Below are 25,879 nucleotides of genomic sequence, written 5' to 3'. Positions count from 1 at the left end.
TTACATTGTAGTCGTACTTTTAAAACATTTAATTCTTTTCCAGTTTTTTATAATAATCATATGATCACCTCGTAATAAAATTTGTTCAGCGTCCTTTCCAAGGATAGGATCAAATATCCGTAATAGAGGATTTTTAATTTGATTTAATAAATAATATTCATAATCTATTTGAAGACCATTTTTCAAAAAAAATCAGGGTTTTCAGCCTTTTGATATAAAGGTATTTTATTTTTTTTAGATGGATGTTGTTGTTGTTGATATAATAACGTAAGGGAACTCGATCTCCAAGTGTGGGCGCTGTTCCAGAATCTCGAATGGCCATTTTATTGGCCAATTCAGCGTGGGCTTGTTTTGCTTTATATTCATTTTGAGTTTTTGTCAATTCTTTAGTTATTATCAGTTGACTTAACTCAATTCGGTCATTAAAGTAAATCTTGAAATGGTTTGTTTGACGAGTGTAACGGCCTTTTTCGTATCTCGTTCAATGAGAATTATTTTTAAAATTTCTGCTATTAAGTTGGCGGTGAGATGACAATTATCTCTACGAATTGTTTCTATTCCTTTACAATCAATTTTATCAAAAGTATCTGGTCGAGTATAATACAGACCCGCGTAACGTTTTTTATTGATAAGTAAATATGGACAATAAACCTTTTCAAAGTCTAATTTAATAGGATTAATAAAATGCTTCGTAACGTTATCCGCCGTTTCCTGACCCAACATTATGGCTTCTTGAACGGTTTTACGCCAAAATTTATCATTACTGAATCCGCATCTCCATAAATAACTTTAGCATTTGGATATTGTTCTTCAATCATGTTTTTGGTAAACATAATCATTTCGTCCAAATGCCGTAACGCTTTATGAAATTTCTATAAGGTAATTTACCAACTTGGGCACCCGTAAATCCATAAACGGAATTTGCAGATATTTTTAAAGCTAATTGACGACCGTCTAATACCTTTCTTTTTAACGGATCCGTTTCCCTTTTCAAATCATTTTTAGCTTTTTTTAGCTAAGAGTAAATTTTCCAATATCTGAGGAAGTGTTTCGTATATGAGGTTTGACGAAATAATTACCTGATGGTGTTTTAGTATAATTATCACTCGATAAGGCTGTATGCTTATTATTATTAAGCAACGTTGAATAGCATAGATTATGAGCCATAATAATTGTAGGATATAAAGCGCAGAAATCTAGCGTGGTAATAGGATCGTTATAAAATCCTTTTATTGGATCTATCACAGTAGCTCCTTGATAATCGTTCCCCTTTTCGGTCCTCATACGAAGGAATTATAAAATCATCATCATTACCACCACCACCATATTTTGAACATTTTCTAAGAAGTTGAGAAATGATTTTAATTTGTTGACCCCGCGTAAGAATAAAAAGAAAGAGGAACTCCCCGTTACGCTGAGCCATTTCGATAGAATTGATAAATAACATTAATTTATCTAAAATTTCAAAGTAAAACGTTCTTTTTAAACAATACACGGCCAATTTTCGTCTCGTTTGAGCGTTCTTGTGATGTAAAACTGATATTTGTGTGTGATGAATATCATCCTTTTGTTCTTTTAAAAATGTTGAGAAACTGCATTTAAAACTGTAAGAACGTAATTTATAATCTCTTTAATAACATTTAATACATCCAATATACATCTACCTTCTATATTTATGACTTTGTTAATAGCTTTACCTATTTGCTTACTTTCAAAAGTCTTTGTAGTAACGTTGATTTTAAAACCCACTATTCAACTAAGATAAAATTGATTAGAATTTAAATGATTAATTCTTTCCACCAAATATGTCAAATCAAAATTGTTTATATTGTATCCTGTAATAACATCGGATCCACTACATTTTGAACAAAAACGGACCAAGTTTCAACATTTCTTTCTCGATTGAAAAGTATATATTTTAGCATTATCAATGGGTGAACATTCACCCAAGACAAAAATAACATGTGAATATTGATCATCATCACATCATTTTTTTGTCCGTGTTTTATAATAACGTTACCTATTTGAATAATAGGATCAATATCTGGCGTAGAAAAATTCCTTTTCTACCAGCATTTCAATGTCGAATGAAAGAGTAGTTAGAGGTCCATGCTACTAGCCCAATTTTGGTGGGATCGTGACCCAAGACATTACTTTAAAACGCCAATTTCAATTTGACATTTTGTTTCTTTTAATTTTTTTCATTTCTAACGATCCATTTTTTCTTCGTGGTAATTCTATCCAAGAACAACCAAATATGTTTGTATCAATCATAAATCTTAGTATAAAGTCAACATTGGCTTCATAAAATTGAACCTTTTCATAATCTTTAAAATAAAAACACTTTTCTCTTCTATTAAAATGCGCTTGTACATCACGAATTATCTTGGGTAATGATACAGTTATTTTAAAATAATTATTTTTCATTATTGAAATTATAACCATATAAATTCTGTTTAGATACTATTTCCACAGACGTGATAAATTTGGCAATTAATCCATTTAAACAAAGAATTTATTAGAAACTTTATCATTTAATGTCATTTTAAAATTATTTACTTGATGAAGATCAAAATTTTTCGGAACGTTAACGTAAAAATATGGATAAAAACCATGAACGTGACAACATACTGAATTTCCTAAACTATTTACTCCAAACATACGTTATGACGGGTGTACGATAACGTTCTTTCGTTGTTAAAAATGGCGAAAAATCCTGTACAATCATCAACTTCTAAATTGAAAAATATAAAAGAATCTCTAGTAGTTTTTAAAATAGGAACAGAAGGTCGTTTTATAAGAAAATCTTTTTTTTATTATTTTTAACATCATTATTATTTTCATTTTTTTCATCGTGTTTTATGTATATATATATAAAAGGAATATTTCCTTTATATAATCAAAAAATATATATATATTATATTTATATTTAAAACAAAAAAATTTATTTAATAATGTCACAAGTTTTAAAATAAGAATGGATGAATGAGTTTGTGTTAAGGATATTTTATTTTTCTCAAATAGTAAAAAAATTAAAATTTAAATAAATTTTTAACTTTATTATAAAAATATTAGTCCATCAAATTTTCCTGATTCTTTTAAGTCCTTATTTTTGGCCATTTTCATCCCTAAAAATATAATTTCAGTTCATCATCATCCACTTTTTTATATATATTTATATATTTATAATATAACAATATTATATTCATTATAAAATAATAATTCTATATATATGATAGGTAAAAATCTCAAAAACTAACGGACAAGTATTTAAAGCGAAAAATAGTAGATTTTTATTTGATGGATTTATTTTAATCCAGAATTGTATGATACCTTATTCTTATTATTTATACTTTAAATATATATTTATATATAAATATAACAATAAAATAAGAATATATATAATAAAATATAAATTAAAAAAAAAATTAAATAAATAATTATAAATAATAATAAAAAAAAAATTTTTATAATAAATTATTTTTTATTTTAATATTTTTCATTTTTTTAACATAACGATTTCTTTTGAGATTAAGAGTAAATTCATTTATTTTCAATGATGGTATTCATTCTATTCTTAATTTTAAGAAAACATATTCATTTAAATATTCCTTCCTTACTGGTGGGATATGTAAACAAAAATAATCATCAACGAAGGAAGGAATCAAAAAAATTTTGTTCATTTTTTTAAAATGGTGATGGAAAATTTAGAATCGAGTGATTAGTTTTACCTAAAAGTATAAACATTGGCGTACAAAATAAGTATAAAAATTTTAATCAAATAAAATTTTATTATTTTTAACAAATATTTCAAAAATATATCTACGTTTGTTTTTTGAGATTTTAGAATTTTTTCTTTTATTCTTATTATTTATACTTTATATATATTTATTATATATATAAATAAATATAATAATAAGAATAAGAATATATATAATAAAATAAAAATAAAAAAGAATAAAGAAATAATTATAAATAATAAATAAATAAAAAAATTTCTCACGGTTAGATTTTTTGGGGGTAATATTTTTTCATTTTTTCAACATAACGTACGTGTTTCTCTTTTGAGATTAAGAGTAAATTCATTTAGCTTTTCAATGATGGTATTCATTCTATTCTGTTTTATTCCTATCTTCTTTAAATGTCGTTTATATCAGAAAAGTTATTTCCAAAAATCTCAAAAAACTAAGGTTATTTTTGGATAGTAGATTTTTATTTGATGGATTTATTTTACGCGTAAATTGTACGTTAATGTTTATACTTTATTAAAGTCAAAACATATTCATTTTATATTCCTTCCTTACTGGTGGGATATGTAAAACAAAAATAATCATCAACGTAAGGAAGGAATCAAAAACATTTGTTCATTTTTTTAAAAATGGTGATGGAAAATTTAGAATCGAGTGATTAGTTTTACCTAAAAGTATAAACATTGGCCGTACAAAATAAGTATAAAAAATTTAATCAAATAAAATTTTATTATTTTTAACAAATATTTCAAAAAATATCTACGTTTGTTTTTTTGATTTTTAGAATTTTTTCTTCTTATTCTTATTATTTATACTTTATATATATTTTTATATATATAAATAAATATAATAATAAGAATAAGAATATATATAATATAATAAAAATAAAAAGAATAAAGAAATAATTATAAATAATAAATAAATAAAAAAAATTTCTAATGGTTAGATTTTTTTGGGGGTAATATTTTTCATTTTTTTTCAACATAACGTACGTGTTTCTCTTTTGAGATTAAGAGTAAATTCATTTAGCTTTTCAATGATGGTATTCATTCTATTCTTTTTTATTCCTATCTTCTTTAAATGTCGTTTATATCAGAAAAGTTATTTCCAAAAATCTCAAAAAACTAACGTATATTTTTTGATATTTTTTAAAAATAGTAGATTTTATTTGATGGATTTATTTTTACGCGTAAATTGTACGTTAATGTTTATACTTTATTAAAGTCAAAACATATTCATTTATATTCCTTCCTTACTGGTGGGATATGTAAAACAAAAATAATCATCAACGTAAGGAAGGAATCAAAAATACATTTGTTCATTTTTTTAAAATGGTGATGGAAAATTTAGAATCAGTGATTAGTTTTACCTAAAAGTATAAACATTTAGCGTACAAAATAAGTATAAAATATTTTAATCAAATAAAATTTTATTATTTTTAACAAATATTTCAAAAATATATCTACGTTTGTTTTTTGAGATTTTTAGAATTTTTTTTTTTATTCTTATTATTTATACTTTATATATATTTTTATATATATATAAATATAATAATAAGAATAAGAATATATATATATAATAAAAAATAAAAAGAATAAAGAAATAATTATAAATAATAAATAAATAAAAAATTTTCTATCATTGTGAAGATTTTCTTTTGGGTAATATTTTTTCATTTTTTTTTCAACATAACGTACGTGTTTCTCTCTTGAGATTAAGAGTAAATTCATTTAGCTTTACAATGATGGTATTCATTCTATTTTATTTTTATTCCTATCTTCTTTAAATGTCGTTTATGTCAGAAAAGTTATTTCCAAAAATCTCAAAAAACTAACGTAGATATTTTTTAAAAATAGTAGATTTTTATTTGATGGATTTATTTTACGCGTAAATTGTACGGTAATGTTTATACTTTATTAAAGTCAAAACATATTCATTTTATATTCCTTCCTTACTGGTGGGATATGTAAAACAAAAATAATCATCAACGTAAGGAAGGAATCAAAAAATACATTTGTTCATTTTTTTTAAAATGGTGATGGAAAATTTAGAATCGAGTGATTAGTTTTACCTAAAAGTATAAACATTGGCGTACAAAATAAGTATAAAAAATTTTAATCAAATAAAATTTTATTATTTTTAACAAATATTTCAAAAATATATCTACGTTAGTTTTTTTAGATTTTTATTATATATTATATTCTTATTCTTATTATTTATACTTTATATATATTTTTATATATATAAATAAATATAATAATAAGAATGATAATATATATAATATAATAAAAATAAAAAGAATAAAGAAATAATTATAAATAATAAATAAATAAAAAAAATTTCTACGGTTAGATTTTTTTGGGGGTAATATTTTTTCATTTTTTTTTTCAACATAACGTACGTGTTTCTCTTTTGAGATTAAGAGTAAATTCATTTAGCTTTTCAATGATGGTATTCATTCTATTCTGTTTTTATTCCTATCTTCTTTAAATGTCGTTTATATCAGAAAAGTTATTTCAAAAATCTCAAAACTAACGTAGATATTTTTTGAGATATTTTTAAAAATAGTAGATTTTTATTTGATGGATTTATTTTACGCGTAAATTGTACGTTAATGTTTATACTTTATTAAAGTCAAAACATATTCATTTTATATTCCTTCCTTACTGGTGGGATATAAAACAAAAATAATCATCAACGTAAGGAAGGAATCAAAAAATACATTTGTTCATTTTTTTAAAATGGTGATGGAAAATTTAGAATCGAGTGATTAGTTTTACCTAAAAGTATAAACATTGGCGTACAAAATAAGTATAAAAAATTTTAATCAAATAAAATTTTATTATTTTTTTAACAAATATTTCAAAAATATATCTACGTTTGTTTTTTGAGATTTTAGAATTTTTTTATTTCTTATTCTTATTATTTATACTTTATATATATTTCTTTATATATATAAATAAATATAATAATAAGAATAAATAATATATATAATATAATAAAAATAAAAAGAATAAAGAAATAATTATAAATAATAAATAAATAAAAAAATTTCTACGGTTAGATTTTTTTGGGGTAATATTTTTCATTTTTTTTCAACATAACGTTCGTGTTTTCTTTAAGAGTAAATTCATTTAGCTTTTCAATGATGGTATTCATTCTATTCTGTTTTTATTCCTATCTTCTTTAAATGTCGTTTATATCAGAAAAGTTATTTCCAAAAATCTCAAAAACTAACGTAGATATTTTTTGAAATATTTTTTAAAAATAGTAGATTTTTATTTGATGGATTTATTTTACGCGAAATTGTATAATGTTTATACTTTATTAAAGTCAAAACATATTCATTTTATATTCCTTCCTTACTGGTGGGATATAAAACAAAAATAATCATCAACGTAAGGAAGGAATCAAAAAATACATTTGTTCATTTTTTTAAAATGGTGATGGAAAATTTAGAATCGAGTGATTAGTTTTACCTAAAAGTATAAACATTGGCGTATAAGTATAAAAAATTTTAATCAAATAAAATTTTATTATTTTTAACAAATATTTCAAAAATATATCTACGTTAATTTTTATTATATAAATCTTTTTATTCTTATTATTTATACTTTATATATATATTTATATATATAATATAAATATAATAATAAGAATAATAATATATATAATATAATAAAAATAAAAAGAATAAAGAAATAATTATAAATAATAAATAAATAAAAAAATTTCTAATGTTAGATTTTTTTTTTTGGGGTAATATTTTTCATTTTTTCAACATAACGTACGTGTTTCTCTTTTGAGATTAAGAGTAAATTCATTTAGCTTTTCAATGATGGTATTCATTCTATTCTGTTTTTATTCCTATCTTCTTTAAATGTCGTTTATATCAGAAAAGTTATTTCAAAAATCTCAAAACTAACGTATATTTTTTGATATTTTTAAAAATAGTAGATTTTTATTTGATGGATTTATTTTACGCGTAAATTGTACAATGTTTATACTTTATTAAAGTCAAAACATATTCATTTTATATTCCTTCCTTACTGGTGGGATATGTAAAACAAAAATAATCATCAACGTAAGGAAGGAATCAAAAATACATTTGTTCATTTTTTTAAAATGGTGATGGAAAATTTAGAATCGAGTGATTAGTTTTACCTAAAAGTATAAACATTGGCGTACAAAATAAGTATAAAAATTTTAATCAAATAAAATTTTATTATTTTTAACAAATATTTCAAAATATATCTACGTTTGTTTTTTGAGATTTTAGAATTTTTTTCTTCTTATTCTTATTATTTATACTTTATATATATTTTTATATATATAAATAAATATAATAATAAGAATGATAATATATATAATATAATAAAATAAAAGAATTTTAATTATAAATTTTTAATTATAAAAAAATTTCTTTTTTTTTATAAAATTTTTTTCATTTCTTATTCTTATTATTTATACTTATATATATTTTATATATATATAAAAATATAATAATAATAAGAATGATAATATATATAATATATATTCAAAATAAAAAGAATAAAGAAATAATTTATAAATAATAAATAAATAAAAAAATTTATATATTTATATTTTATGAGGTAATATTTTTTCATTTTTTCAACATTTTTTCCCATAAAACATGTTTCTCTTTTGAGATTAAGAGTAAATTCATTTAGCTTTTCAATGATGGTATTCATTCTATTCTGTTTTTATTCCTATCTTCTTTAAATGTCGTTTATATCAGAAAAGTTATTTCCAAAAAATCTCAAAAAACTAACGTAGATATTTTTTGATATTTTTTAAAAAATAGTAGATTTTTATTTGATGGATTTATTTTACGGAAATTGTACGGTAATGTTTATACTTTATTAAAGTCAAAACATATTCATTTTATATTCCTTCCTTACTGGTGGGATATGTAAAACAAAAATAATCATCAACGTAAGGAAGGAATCAAAAAATACATTTGTTCATTTTTTTAAAATGGTGATGGAAAATTTAGAATCAGTGATTAGTTTTACCTAAAAGTATAAACATTGGCGTACAAAATAAGTATAAAAATTTTAATCAAATAAAATTTTATTATTTTTAACAAATATTTCAAAAATATATCTACGTTAGTTTTTTAGATTTTTATTATATATTATATTCTTATTCTTATTATTTATACTTATATATATATATTATATATATATAAATAATAATAAGAATAAGAATATAATATATAATAAAAATAAGAAGAAGAAAAAAATAATAATAGTTACTTTTCTATGAAGAACAATGTAGTTCACTATACGGTGCGACATATAAAAATATGCATTGAAGAGTAATTATAGGAAATTTTGTTATTTTATGTATTTACATATTTTCTGTTAAAGTGAGTCCCAAGCGAGATATTTGTTAAAAAAAAACTGTTTTTCGCCGCCATCTTGGAAAATGGCGGTTAGAAAATATTCGCCATCTCTGCTACAAGCCCCGCCTCTTATGGTGGTTGCTCACTCCACTGCTGCTGTTATAGCCCCGCCCACACCGTATCGGAATATATGCACCAACGTTATTGTTAGCAAGCGAAGCAAGTAACAAGTAGCAACAATATAGCGAAGATATGATAATGAACTTGTTCTCATAAGTAAATATTATTATATATATATATATATATATATATATATATATATATATATATTATAAAAAGATCGCTTAGTCCGACCGAGTATCGTCAGTGCGTATAAAACATTGTCATTTGGATTTGAATGCTAAACTTTTTTCCCTTTTACAGTTTTTTTTTCGTATCATGATGTTGGATGATAGTATTTTTAGATTCTGGGTCTATCATCACTTAGAGGATGACAACGACACGAGTATTTAGAAGACCAATATAGAACCCATTGTCGATCGTCGTGCGCACAGACTCAACCCTTTGATTTCACGGAGGCTAGCCGATTGGTTGGTTGACCGGCCTCCGTGATTGATGATGAGACACATAGTGAAAGTATTCATTTTACCATTTGCCAGCTAGGCAGAAGTCGGGGACTCTTGCTACCACATGTTAGCAAATTGCATGGCTTAACTAATTAGGAATTAGTTTGGAAGTGAGTTAATGAAGCAATAAATCAAGAGAAAAGTGCGTAATTTCTTTCTATTCACAATGAAATTTGCTAAATTTACGTAGTTAGGACAGTGGTATCTGGCAACCTCCGCACCCCAACCCTCTCGTCATTAAAGCGCTCACAAACACACTCGCTGGTTAAGAATAATAATTCGTAGTAGCATAAAGTTATGTCGCATTGATATACCATTTCATTTTAAAAGACTATATATATTATTATATGTTATATTGAAGTCCCGTCCTTAAAAACGATAGTGTAGCCGATCATATATACGAAAAAAAGGAAGAATATAAGATCACATTTTTTTCTTTTATTCAGGCCACGAGGCGTTGTTGCCATCTCTATCAAGAAATATAACGATAACTAATTTTCACGAATTTGAGCCAATATCATCAAAATCACAAGTCGCTGATAACCTTAATATATTAGAATGCAATAAAAATCATTATATAAACATGCTTTATTTTTAACACAACGTAATGTAATGTATTGGAAATAAAAGACTTTGTAACTCCGTTAGTTACCCACCTTAGACACTTCTTCCCGTGTTTGTTTTGTACTATTATTAGTTGTTATTATTATTATATATATATATAATAACTACAGTTCTATTTTTTATAACAATGAAAGCGATTTTCACTTGCTTTCTCTCTTTATTTCACTATTTTTCTTACTTTTTTGTCGTCATGAGGCGAGAGATGTCTTTTATTAACTTCTATTCCTCGGACAAATAGCTTATGTGTGTATTGAATAAATTTAAACCTTTTTGCGTTGTAAAATGCCAATCACACCATGACATTGAAAACTTTCTCTCTCGTTGAAAGAGATGAAACTGGGTATTCTATACATAAAAATTTCCACATGTAACACAAGTAAAACACTGAGTAATTTTGAAAACTGGGTATTCTATACATAAAAATTTCCACATGTAACACAAGTAAAACACTGAGTAATTTCTGAGATAAAAAAAGATATATAACTTACATTTATAGTGTGAAGCCTGTAGAAAAACGAACCCAACTGATGTTGTATTAGCAAAATTTTACTGTATATATATCATTGTGGGAGGTAGTAAAATTATGGAAAATTCCCCAATTCAAGTGAAAGTAACACAAGATGACCTAAAAACGAGGTTAAACGGTAAAAGGAAGTGAAAGTGTTACAAGGAGATAAGGACAATGTTAAACTTTCTAAACAGCAAGGGGAATGAACCCATTAACATATATTATATATATGACATCAGGAACAAAGGGGAATGAACCCATTAACATATATTATTTTATATATATATTAATAATTATTTAATATATTAAAATTAATAAAATATTATTATTTATTTTAATAGTAATATATATAATAATATATTTTTCCTTATTTATCAGAAATGATCTAAAATTTAACTTAAAAATCAAACAAATTTAAGCTAAATGTTAATTATTTAAAATAAATTAATTTACGAATCTCATTTAGCTTATTTAATCATTTTTCTTGATCATTAGTTGCTAAATCTTATTTCCTAGTAAGATATTGTCTGAACATATATATATATCCATATATATATAGCCTTGTCTATATATACTTGTTTCCCTACATATAAACTTCCTCTCTATATCTCCGTTGCTCTTGAATCTCAGTTCAATCCTTGAACAGGTGATCTTTTCCATCATCACTTCCCGCCACTGGCTAATTCTATATATAACGTAAAATCTCTCTTGAGGTGACATTTGTGATCAGTTTTCATACATGACCCAGTCACCAGTTTGGATATATATATATAATATATGCTTAAGTTCATCATCTCTAAATGTCTGCTAGCATACGCCATATAATATTTCTACTGTTGTATATGTCCATATATTAATCTCGGCATCTCTATATATATAAAGAGGAGTGTTTGTGATGCTTTATTATATTACTCTGTTCCATCACACAGGTCCTGCATTCTCGCCTCTCGGAATGGCCGACTGAATTAGATTGCAATTAGACATATTTAATTACCCTGTAAATTCTTGATATGCATTTACGTGTATTTTGTAAATAAAGTAGTTAATTTGTCCTCTAGTCTGTTTTATGCTTCCATCCAGTAATTATTTTAAGTTTCCCTTTTGAGTTTACGAGGCCAATATGCAGTAGGCTAAGGTAAGATGTTTAATTTCCCCTTCTTTAATCGTAAAATATTTCATCTCAATAAATAATTTGATAAAGCACCTTAACTGGGCCTCTTAACTTTGGAGTGAGAGAGTAGTTTTTCGCTGCTCAGCTAGATAGGAAATTCTCCTGCTATTGTGCCTATTGTCTACAACCCTTCAAGGCGCTCCCATAAAAATTCTTGCTTTTGTGATTCCTTACTGTGTCTCCGATCTGCTTTTCCGGCTGGTTCACTGCTTTTCAGATAGCACTGGCACGGACTGGAAAAAACTGGCCCCAAACCAGTTTACAGGTGGATGGATGAGGTCAAGGCTGCCCGGGAGATGAGACAAGTCAGAAGTTCCCAGATAGCCGACGAGAGCACACACCTTGTCAAGAGCTGAGAGATGCTTTTCCCACTTTGGTGCAGCGAACCCCTTGTATACCCAGGCACATTACTCCATTCCTACGACTGGAAGTCAACCTTGCTTCGTGCTACGAGGCCCATTATAAGTCTGATGTGTCTGATAGAAGGGTTCCGGCCAGCCTATTTAATTAATTAATTTATTTATTTTTCGTAATTCTCTCGATTCTCTTGCTGAAGTTCCCTTGTCTTATAACTCCCTACGTCTGGCAAGTTTAGTGATTTACGCCTTTGTGCATTGAATTCCTTAAACAGTTATTCATGAATTAAAACCCTTCCTTAAGCCTTCAGCCTTATATATGTTATTGCATAAATAACTCAACGTCCATCAAATGTGTATACTCTTATAAGCTATTTATTATTAACAACTGTAAATGATAAACCATGAAATTGACGTGTTTTATTAAAAAGGAATGTTTCCACCAAAATTATTATTTCTGATCCAGGTAAGAGCATTTTGGCTGGTACCTTGACATGAATTGGAATTTTCGATTTAAGAACTTGTTTCACTTACAATTACATATGAAACTGTTATCCTTAACTGCATCGTTTATTCCTGAAACGGATTTAATACGCATGGACTCACCAACACGAATAATATCCTCCGGAGCAGATGTTTCTGAATCTGAACATTCGAGTGTGAATACATAAAAACGTTACATTTAACTGTTACTTCCCGCTTTCCTGGTAACATAATAATGTCGTTAACAGACACCGATGGGTATTCCGATACAACAGGATACATATATAATAATTAGATGATAATGAAATCACCAGTAACGGCACTAAATTGCACTGTACTTAGAACTGATCATTTATTGCAACCATACCAACTAGCTGTAATTCAGGTTTGGTTTTGATAGGATCTCGAAGAAAATTAATGCTCCGAGGAATTCTACTGTCCAGAAAAAGTTTGAAACGGACTTAAATGCATATTAACTTTCTTAAAAACAAATAGGCTTCTTAAGAATATTTAGGAAAATAAATGTCATCATTAAGAGAACAAATGTAAAAACCAAGAACAGCCGTGTCAGAAAACTGCTGACGCTTACTTCCATTCCATTGCGTTCATGAGAATGATCGCACAGCCTGAAACCATGTTTGTAACGACAAATGTGCATCAGCCAAGACAGATTTACCTTAAGGAAACTCATTTCGTTATAGTGTTTTTTTTATTTTTATAAAAATGTGTTATATCTATGATAAACTAATTGCTCTTGCTATTAACGTGTAGATCATTTTGATGAAAGTTCCGGTTATATTTCTTAAAATCCATCTTATACTGAAAATCATTATTAAACTTACAATGCTTAATATAAAAATCCTCGTCACCACTCCCATTACTACGATTATTATAGAATGTATCTTAGGTGTTTCTTATTGTATTGCCAGAGTTATTACCTGTCTGCATGTTAGGCACGGATTCACAGTTGGAAAGACAATTGGTACATACTTATAAGCACTGTGATTTGACCTATAATAACTAATCTTGATTGTAACTCTATTCTTACTGGTAAAATAAACTTCACTAAATTAATGATTAATACCGATAGAAATACCTGCTGGTTGAATGCAAGAAAAGTCGAAACTGGATAAAAGCGTTGGTCTAAAGACTCCACCTTAGAACAATGTTCCCCTGCCTGACCGGTAATAGTTATGATGATATGACATTTGAATCCATTTATCGTTTGGCAGTAAAACCTATCAGACTCTCAATATAACAAGTTGTAACAGTCGGCACGTATTCATAATTGTAAATATGATACTTTGTACCTAACATGAATGCACTATACTATGTATAAATCTAATTTAAACCGAAGCAGACATATCTATCACCGAATAACTCTTTCTATCTATTAACCAAAATATGCAACGTAATATTAAAGTCTCATCTACAACTAGCTTTGCCTCACAGCACTGTCTAATGATAGTATAAAAATTTTCCCGTGTGTCAGCAGACAGAAATTTACGTTCTTATTCCGCTACAGATATTTCCTAACGTAATCTATAAAAGATAATGCCTATTGTAACCGTCTAACAGGGTCTGTAATTTCTTATGGAGCTATAAGATCCTCTCTTGACCCCTAACACACCTTTGAAATGCCCTTCAGTTGAACCCGTATTTCCAGCAGTGAAAAATATTCCGTCACCTCCCTTTGCTCTTTTCCTAACACTACTTTGTTAATAATAGAAAATTTGCTAAATTGTATGCGTACACTCTACCTGAACGTAATCACCTATGTCGTCGCAAAAAGGAAATCACCGAAATTAAAACACTTCAAATAAATATTTGAAAAACTATGAACTATAAAACCCTTCTACTTATCTTGTATAAGTAGTAAAATGCGTTGAAGGACACGAGGCGGCGGAAGTTGCAGTGTCGTCAGCCAAACTTCGAAAACCTTGCATTGTCTCGTCGGTCCAGGTGAAGACCACTAAATCAGCAACAGCTCTGCGCTGTAGGCGAAGGTCATCCAACATCTTCGTTGATTTATTTTTTGTGCATAGGTAGAAAACTCTCGGCAGACGTCTCATCTTGGAGAGGAAATTTTCTATACCATGGCTGGTAGTTGAAGAAACCGTCGAAGAGAAGTAACTTGTTCAAAGTTGCCCATCCTGATTTTCTTCTTCCTGTCTCTCGTAGGCGTTGAAATGGGCTCTGACTCTTATGTTTCTGAGTTCTGCCACCAATGCATGAGGGTCTTTGACCGTAGACGAGTTTCTAAAAAAAAAAAAAAAAAAATAAAATTAACATTTAATCATAAAAAAAATTCAAAACATGGTATAAAGGAGGGTGCTATATATCAACGGAAAATTAACCACTACTATAACTCAACGAACCAGTCGTAAAATAAAATTGCCTATGATTGTGAGACAGGGAGCCCAGCTTACAACAGACAAGGAAGAGGATCCATACACGAAATCCTGTTTGTAAGGTTACATAGTTGAGGAAATACTTGAACACTGTTGTCGAGATCGCGTTTTCTCCTCACAAAAATTAGGAAAAGCCCCCCTCCACCTCTCTTTCTCTCTGTCATGACTCTTGCTAGTATTTTCTAACAGATTTTAGAACCATTTTGGGTCCACCATCAGCATACATTATTGAACGAGCATATATCATAAGCTCAGAGCAGTCTAATATTTTAACGCTCACCCTGTTATGCATATAAAAAATCCTGATTCCACAAGGCTCCAACTCTCGACCTCCATGCACATCCACTGTATCTAAGAGTGGCGTTAAAAATGTACTTCCCTTATATCATAATGATAAAACCTAATATATGTCAAGCAAAATAATAGATGCTCTTGGCTTCCCACAGATACAATGACGAAGACATCAGCAGGATATGAGAGCTGGTGCATTTTAACGTCACCTCACTAAGTAGAAGAGGCGTTGATGATGCCTGTCTTCTCGGATGTGAAAAGGAACATGGGGCTAGCAACCCCATCCTTAGAGACTTTCTGGTAACAGGAAGGCTCAAAAGTTTTGGCACCAATCCCTGTAAAGGTGAAATAGATATGTGGTGGAATGCACACACACATATATGTGTGTGTGAGTGTGTGTGTTTGTGTGCGTGTGTGTGTGAGCGATGGAGCGTTGTTATTTTCAGGTATTCAAGTCAACAAACTATTATTATAGTTATGCTCTATTTTTTGCAGTTAACTCTTATGTAGGAAGGGGTAGCAGCTTCATACTTTCAAAATACTATGCCAAGATAGTAAAAAAATAGATTTCCGCGAAGTTGTCAACAGGTGGGGAGGGATTGTGATTACAGCATATAATAGACTAGAATACAGAAGCATTTCAACAGATATTCAGCTCATCTGAGATACAAATGACTGATAATACAAAGACTTTCTCTGATCTCCCAGGACTCCTGATGGATTTTCCTTTCATACAATTACAGTCTGAAAGTTGTGTCTCTGATCTTCTATGAGGAAGGCAAGCTAGTCAGTTTCTAACCATGACTTAGGTATCTCAGCGTGATCCAGAAACTATTTAAAGAGGTACATTTTATCACAGTAACAGCATTTGAACAGCAAACTCTGCTGGCTGGATCACCCTTTGCCTTTTCCTCCTTCAGAATACTTTATGTATCTTATGGGTATAAATTTTCTTATTCAAATAATTTCACTATCCGTACGTTTTCCTGCATCAAAATCAATTGCAACGAAATTGCCTCAGTATGGCTTGGGAAAATGATAATTTCCCAGGAATTACGTCTTTTGTAAACTTTTAGAAAAATCGTCATTTTTTTACTTATCAAACAAATCACAACCTTTCCACCACCTAGTTTCATATACGTAGAGGATTATATTAAAATTCAGACATTTATAATAAATTTCAAGCTGGGAAACAGCATCTTCATATTTCAGCAATTTTTAACTTAAAACGGGTTTATCAGTGCATTGCTATAGCCACTGCCTTACCCTGAAAACTTACCGGCCCAGTGAGCCCGATCTATTGACGGTAGGTTGCCCAAGCACGATCATTAAATCTTCAGATTCGTTGAGCGCAGTTATATTCTCTTCTGTACAATATTTCAACCATTCTTGTTCTTAATGTTCACAATACTACTGCCTTTGCCTAATGCATTATTCATTACACCTCATATATTGCAGCTCCTCTGAAAATATTGCACTTAATGTTGAATGATCTCTGTGCGTATGAATATTTGAAATATTTAAAGACAAGTTATGTTTGCATCATTGATGGGACTTTTTATTCCAATCACGTGAAAATCTGGGCCATTTTTTTTTTTCGCTGACCACTGTCATAGATTCAATTCAGCCAGACCGTCTGTTCCGAAGGTAGCTTAAAATCTTGGCTGAAGTCTGACCATTGAAGCCGAACTTCTTACATAAATTGACGTTTTATCCGGGCAAAAGTTCCATGGATTGGTTCTCTCTTCTTGCAACTCCTTTTTTATGCTGAACGTAATGGGTCGTTCTAAATTTCTTCGAACCACAAGGAAAGGTATAATATCACTGATACAAATAAACCATTATTGAAAAAAATTTTCCTATCATTTATATCATTTGAAGGCACATCCTTGCTGTAGAATACTATTACCTGAAACAACTTTCAATTCATTATTATGTTGTTTACGTAATATATCTACATCCTAACAGAAAGACTCTATAAAAAGTTTATGTAAAGCCTAACGGACTGGCAGTGTAAAATATATTGAATAGCCTAGACTATCTTTATTTCTGAAACAAAAAAATTGCATTTTATGCTGTATATCAGGTCCACAATAATATTCAGTGGTGAATTATCGTTGATTTTATAAAAACGCTACAAGAGCTTTCAAACCTGCCCTGGGTTCATCTTCAGTCTCACTAAAATCATTGACACAAAAAGTAAATATGTAAGCTCCAGTTTTAAGGATGGAACCAAATGGCGACCTCGACGATGTGTTTATCTAAGGGATGAGGCGACAAGCAGGTCGGTCAAGTTACTATCCAACCGGGTGATTGCTTCTCCTCTTCTATTTCGCGTGGCTGTCCTTCTTGATCTCCTCACTTGTTGCTGTTGTTCTGCATGTAATTCAACGTTAGCGTTGACATTCTCGGAATACCGGCTGTTATAAGGTGTCTGCGGGGTGATGTCAGGGATAACGCAGAATCAGACGAAGGAAAGACGGAGCCTGTCCTAACATTAAAACCTTCAATGAATATTTTGATTACTTGGAAGTTAACGAGTGGGTCCTCGTTAACGAGCGACTTGTTCCCCTTAAATGATTCTCTCCTATATTATATTTATGGCGACGCCTAATCTATGATCGTTACTAATCTTCCGTTGTTACTTTTGAATGAATGATGTTAGCTCTATTCCAGTCTGGTCTATGATCGTCATTGAATGCGTGGGTAACTGTTGCACTATTTCGAGAAAGTGATGAGAAAGCCCGTCTATGTTCCCCTAAAAATGTGTTTCTAACCCCGCTTTCTCCGAAATATTTACCTTTGCAGTCTTTACAACTTAGTGGTATTTCCTACTACTATGGGGTTATTATGATTGTTGTTGTTTTATTAAAAGATTAGGTTATTTCTTATCGTGTTGGTATATTTGAAAACAATTTCAGCAGTGTCCTGGCTATATTCACATATCTACATATGTCATCTGTGTTATGGTTAAAAGTAAGGTTAAAAATCTATTCGGTTTTCTTCTATTGTGATTATCCTTAGGGCAATAATAAGTCTTGCGGGCACGTGAGATAGCCTTTTCAAAGAAGTTGGGGGGGCGGGGGGGGGGGAGCCACCTAAGGCTTCTGGGAGTTGCCTTAATTGATGTATTTCGTCATTAATATATTCTGGATCACAAATCTTGAAGGTTCGTAATGCGAAGTTCATTATTACGTTACTTTTCATATTATTATTATGAAAATAATAGAAATGTATATAGCTTTCAGAGCTGATTGTCTTCCCATATACTGTGAATTTTAACTTTTGTGTACTCTAGTATCTGAAGAGTAATACGTCTAAGAAAGGCAACTTGGAGTCAGTTTCTATTTCTAAGGTAAATTTTATTGATGATAGGATGCCATTTTCTATAAATACCAATTTATTAAATTTCTTTCTGTCCCTCTGATAACTGCAAAAATGTCATCAACATATCTGACCCACAAGAAAGGTGTGGTTTCCTATCACATCTGTTGAGAATATCTCTCTCTGAACTCTATACAAATATTGGCTAAAACTGCGGATAGAGGGGAAAGCTCTTGTAATGTTTTTTTATAAAATCAACAATAATTCACCACTGAATATTATTGTGGACCTGATATACAGCATATCCCGTTCTCGATCTAGAGGAGAAAGACCTAATTGCATTTTATCTTATGCTAAGCCTTTGTATCTATCTAAATATTACACAATAAATTTTCGATAAGCAACTTCATGAAGGTATAACTAACTTGAAAACTTAAGGTCGACTGGCAACAAGAAATATGATTTATCACATTAGTTATTTACATCCAAATCAGAAATGGGTTCTTTAATTCAGTAATATATACAGGAGTTAAAATTTAGTTCCTCTAACTAAAGGAAAATTATATATTCAGATTCCATCTGACTGCACAAAAGTTTCATAGCTATTCATCAAGCGGATGAATATGGTAAACAGAGAGAGAGAGAGAGAGAGAGAGAGAGAGAGAGAGAGAGAGAGAGAGAGAGAGAGAGAGAGATGGATGGATTCTCCACCCTTCGGTTCTAAAAAAAAGCAAATGAGAATATAATGCAAAAGAGTAACAGAAAACAAACCAACACTATCTTGAACAGATCAGTCAAACATATGCTTCAGACTGGCTCTTTAAATTATGATTGTAGATTAGGTGGAAAATATGTTTTTATGAAAACCAGATGGCTTTGAAGTATGATTGAATATACAGAGGGGTTAACAGTTCTTCAAGAAAGAAAATCCTTTTTCTAACATTTGTCTCTTAGTTGTATAATGTGCTGTATTGTCTCCAAAGTAAATTTATTTTAATGAGTCTCTCTTACACATTATTATTTAAATACACAATAATACATTTTAATATGTAACAAAAATATTATGATGCACCTGAATGCTCCTACAGTCACTGTCCAGATGATAGTATCTAGAAGCATGAAAAACACCTTATCAATAGAAAAAGTGAGAAATTTTATACCTTATCTATAACTAAGAACTGGGGCTCTCATTTTCTCTAAAAATATTCAGCAGGTCCAATGTGATGTCATTTCTGTTAATAAGAAATAGTGTTATCTTCTGTGAGTAAGAGCAACCCATGCTATGAGTAAAGATGACTACATATCATAAGCATAGCTAAGCAAACCATACAACCACAACTCTTCAAAGATGTCATCAATACCTCAAAGATGAATGTGACACTGGCCAGTTCTTTCAAGAAAATTACTCCTGAAACTAAAGCATCAACATTTACTCTGAGGTGTAAAGTTATTCACAGGAAGTCAGGGTTTTACTGTCTTGTCATAGTAGTTGCTTTAATTTCTCTGTCAGACCAAATAATCAATGAACTTTCATTCTTCAGATTCACACTTTCTACGTATAAAGCAACAACAGTTGTGGGATGCATGTACAAGAATGGAGATAAAATATTAATCCTTTGATACTATGATGTGTTATATGCAATGCAATAAGTTTTAAAAAACTGCTTTATCAATTGTACCTAAATGTAACAACAATGACTTGTGTGTGACATAACAAGATGCTTTTTGTAAGGATATGACTTACAGTATAAACGTAGGGCTAGACTCCATTTGGTAGATCTGTGGATTTCAAAGGAGCACCAGTATTTGCTGGGGTCAAGGAAATGAGCATGTTGTTATAACATTATCCCTGAAAAAATGGAAGGCCATACCCCACTATAAACCCCCTTCCAGGAGAGAAAGCAATAACCAGGTACACACAGGATGTATATCTCCACTGCTTTATATTGTGAGTATTTTATTACAACAAAGTAGTGGATTTTTTTATCTAGTCACTAAAGTTCAGTTCCTCTTATTTTTTTTTTTTTTTTTTAGTTCTCTCCTTCCTTGAATGTATTATGATAAAGGAATTCTTTTCAGCCTTAAAATGATACAAATACCAGTATCTTTTGATAAAGTTGACACTGACCAATTAAAGGAAATTAGGCTAAGCAAAAGCTAGGTCGAAAATCATTAGCTTAGATAACCTTCATTAACGAGAAATTGTAAGACTCTGGAATATATATCATTTTGTGGAGGCTCAATTGAAGTACAGTGGACAACAATAAATAAAGGCTAATTAGAAATACCCACGAAAATTACCGTAATACACGCTTTCTCATGGCCTTTCTCTGAATGCCCATAGAGAGAGAAAAAGACGAGAGGGAAACATACCTTTGTTCACAAGCTTTACCAACCTAACTTATAAGCCAATCAGAATTCATATTTTAGCATGACCTACTATTCCACCCACATCTTATGATGAAAACTAACCCTTTGGACAAAGTAAAGTAAGTGTATGCTCTAGATGTTTATTTGTTCATAGTGTATGAAGTACCATCGAGGCAGGGAAGATTACCTCATGCAAAAGCTCTTCCACTTTTTACCTGTAAGGTGGGTAATAGTGACATTTGTATTTTCATTGCAGTTAGTCGTTCTTCGAGAACTACTGTTTGAAAAGCATTCATTTTTGTATATAAACACCGATATGTTTAGATCCCATCAGATCCGCCTCTTGTTAAAACTGACATAGAATTAAGACTACTCTCTTAAAACTCAATTGTATAAAATATTGAACTGCCTGACATAATGGCGACCAATTTTTATGTTTATGCATATGTAAATTTATAAATTATCGTCTGAAATCTTCCCTTAAAAAGGTGATTCTATTTTACATAAAATCATTTAACTCAGCTGACATAACATTTCCAAAATCAGACTTTATCCACGACACTATTGACCAGTTATAAGTCAAATCCCAAGCCCCACGTATGCATTGAACAAAAACTACACCAGCTCCTAACACAGTTTCCCAAGGCACTTTAGCCTTTGAGCTTATTACCTCTTTTGGCGTTGGATCTTTGGTCATAAACATGTCACCAAAAGAAAATATCCTTTAGATTACTGAAAAATCTTTTAAGACGACTGTTGAAGTTTTGCACAAAGAGGATATTTTTGAAGGCCCTGACAGCCGAATAATTTAACAAATTGGCAGTGTTAGTTTTTGCGAATCTTCATACTGACACGTTAGAGAAGAGGAACAATTTGATGTTGACGCAGACTATACTGGTAATATATTTTGTGTAACGTACAGCACTTATCACGCCTTAGAAAACACCTTCGACGGAGCTTCTGATGAGATGACCACAGGTTTTCAAAGTGAATCTAAAATGACTGTACACTATGAAATACAAAGTCCGCCGACACTCACTCATGTAAGTGAAACGAGAGCGTTTGATGCTGTCATACCACTGGCCAGGGTGGGCGGGCTATTGAATAGGACAGATCTATAGTTCGCTGACACTCACTGGTCATTATTATCCTAAAGGAGAAAGATGCACTCAGATACGTGGCAATGCAAGTATTGACACCCAGGCAAAGATTAAAAAAAGAATGGATGGATGCAACCCAAGGTGAGTGACGAGAGGAAAAAAACAATGGGACAAAATTATACTATCAAATAATGAGTACAGGAATCCTAGCCAGATAAGAGTGTGCGTCGTGATAATGTCCGACATAGGATAACACCAATTAATGAAAACACCGAGCTGACTTTTGAATATATAATAAAAATGCCAAGTGTGAGCTATAAGCCAAAATATATATTAGAAATTTTACATTTTTTCATCAAGAAGGCTTATTATGTACGCAAAAGAAGTACAGTCAAGATCATACCCGAAATTGGCGTAAATCAAATTAAATCTTACCAAAGGAGGCACTGTGCGTCTTCAGGGCACCAAGCGCAATGTCTAATTCTGAGAAATTTTGGCAACGCTCGAATAAGTGTCATATCCCAGATAAAAAGTGTTTTGAAACTTTTTGGTGATTTTCAGAACTGTATTTCTTTAGAAATATGCCTTTGAAGAACACAGAAACATTATGGCCAGTGATTGTGAATATAAAATACAATGTGCCTAGAATGTTGAATCAAGAATAAAAATAACGAATTTGCCATTGTACTTATCCACACACGTATGAAACAAAATTTAAATGACAAAAATGTCTACTTATTTCACCATGAATAACAGCAACATAACTGTATTATATTCATGTATAGGTCGAGTTTTCAAAGAAAATTGATGAAGTGATAAAAAAAAAAAATTAAACTTGGGTTATGGTGAAGTCTCTCCCAACACTACTCTGTGAGGCAGCATGTTAGGGTATGATGGCCAACCTTGCCTGAATTAGCCACTGCTTGTAACGAACGCAGCCATTTACAGTGTAATTTCAGCTTATCGTCCTGGCTTGTTAATTTACAGTTCAGTGAGCTTACGGCGTATTTTTGATGGCTTAAGACTTAGTACGTGTAGATTATTATTGCACTAAAAATCAATTTTGATATTATTGATATTATTATTATTATTAGTTATAGTACCTGTACCAGACGGAGAGAGAGAGAGAGAGAGAGAGAGAGAGAGAGAGAGAGAGAGAGAGAGAGAGAAATTAGCTTTAAGATAAAACCTTTTTTAGTACTTTAAATAAGCGCACAGTATCTTTTGTTCATCACACCTCACTTTTATGCAAGTTTGAAATAATATCTTTTTATTTTTATTTCCGCACGGTCATTAAAATGTCTACCAATTAAACGACACTGCATTCACCACTAATTGTATGACCTAAATACTCGATTCAAATTTCTTTATTGTTTTAAAATACATTTATGTTGTCTTGTTATTTCCATCAAAGACAACTGTGTTTACCAAAACTTGAAAGGCATCCTTCATTAGTAAATTTCTGTGACGTCCGCTAGCTCTTTCATCGCTTATCTGTAGACTGGTGCATGGCATTTAATATCCACTTAGTACCGAAACTCATTAACTTTAGAAAGGATACTAACTTTTTTTCTATCTTCACATACAGTGAGTTTTATTACTGTTCTTTTTATAATATAATATATAGTGCATTAAAAAAAGGGTCACATATCATTATTAGTATTCGTGATTGAAATTCGCATTTCAAAATAAAAATTGTTAAAATGCTTAACAAAAAAAAATATTTGAATATTTTTCAAGGTCTTTGACCCTCCACTTCTGAAACGATCAATGGACCTCGTTAATCTGAATGTACCTCGTTATTTATTAAGAAGTCCATTCCTATCGGCTTAACCAAAAACAGGGAACTCGTTGCCATAAATAATTTCTATTCCTGTCTGATCCTATATATTTTTTAAAGTATTGAATTTCCAGGAACACTCTTATTAAGGATAGATGGAAATAAATTCAGAGCATTAAACTTGTCAACCAACTTTTTACATATATATTTTTGGCACAATATAGGAAGACAGGCAGAAAGGACAGGCCACTGCACTGGCACATCATGTCCCAGAAACAGAATGTATATATACATATATGATCAGCGCCAAAGCCTCCCCCTCAACCAAGCTGGGAACTGGAGGAACCAGGCAGTGGCTGCTGATGACTCGGCAGGTAGGCCTATGGACCTCCCAAAAATACACTTGCATAGCTCACAGGGTGGTGTATTACCAGTGAAATCTGTCTTGCCATGATCGGGGATTGAACTCGAGACCACCAAACATAATTAAGGAGATATGTATCAGCAGGGTTGTATCAATGTCCGTCAGAACCAAAAACACCGTTAAAACTCGTTATTATTAACTATATACATATGAATAGTAAAAACACGACATGATGGTTTGCTTCTCATGGAAATCATGACGATGTATCTAGAGCTGCCAATGGGAACTCTGGCTCTTAACTTTGAGTTTTCATAGCCCCGAGAGTGCGAGCCTCCGACCCCCCCCCCCAACCTCCCCAGAAAAAAATAAGTATACCTTAGTTTAACCAGACCATTGAGCTGATTAACAGCTCTCCTAGGGCTGGCCCGAAGGATCAGATTTATTATACATGGCTAAGAACCAATTGGTTACCTAGGAACGGGACCTACAGCTTATTTGGGAATCCAAACCACATTATAGCGAGAAATTAATTTCTATCACCAGAAATAAATTCCTATAACTATTCATTGGCAGGTCGGAGATTAGAACGCAGGGCCAGCAGAGTTTTAGCTGAGAACGGTACCCACCCTCCCAATGAGGAACTTATAATCCCCCTCCCCAGACAATCACACACACACACAAAAGAGTGCAGTCAGTTTAACGAACTTCGTTCCCTTTTATTTTGCCACACATTCATATTATATACTTCCTGTAACGCATGCAAAATAGGTTTCAACTATTTTTACGTAGGTACTTTGAACTTATACTCAAAAGCAGTCTGTAGTATATGTTCATTGTGACAGCACGAACTCTTTATTCGTCATATATATACTATCTTATTCTATATATTATTTTCAGAGTTTAACATCAAGTAAACAAATTACGAGCCTTAAGAAAACTTTTAGCTTGCAGTACATTACCAGAGAATGTTTAACGCCCAATTTAAATTATCGTATTAACTATTTTTGAGAAAACAGTGATATCGTTTCTAACATGAATTTGATCTCTACTTGTAGGTGACGTCCATCAACATGAGGTCTCGAGCTTTGTTCCGCTTGCTATCCAGAGAATACTTTGCCTTGCATACTCGCCTGGACAGTTGCTTGAATTATAATCGAAGTTGGTGGGTGTCCGTACTGATGTCATGCATTGTTCCTGTGCAAAGGACAAAATTAATAATTTCTATTTCTTTAATGAACAACTAATTACCTTTCCCTGTACATGATTCTGGAGGCCTTTTTGGTTCGAGGCAATTTGATGACCCTACAACATGTATCTCTCCCTTAATTACCAGTTAAAATGTAAAGAACCGGAA

The 25,879-nt window shown here is 30.5% G+C and overlaps 1 pseudogene; it reads right to left on the bottom strand.

Annotated features, from left to right (window-relative positions):
- Nucleotides 1–25,879, bottom strand: part of LOC136852806 (DNA polymerase delta catalytic subunit-like) — a 106,973-nt pseudogene continuing 81,094 nt past the window's right edge.

This window comes from Macrobrachium rosenbergii, chromosome 26 (assembly GCF_040412425.1).
Source record: "Macrobrachium rosenbergii isolate ZJJX-2024 chromosome 26, ASM4041242v1, whole genome shotgun sequence".
In the NCBI taxonomy this organism is placed as follows: Eukaryota; Metazoa; Arthropoda; class Malacostraca; order Decapoda; family Palaemonidae; genus Macrobrachium; species Macrobrachium rosenbergii.
This window is presented reverse-complemented; position numbering and strand designations above follow the sequence as displayed.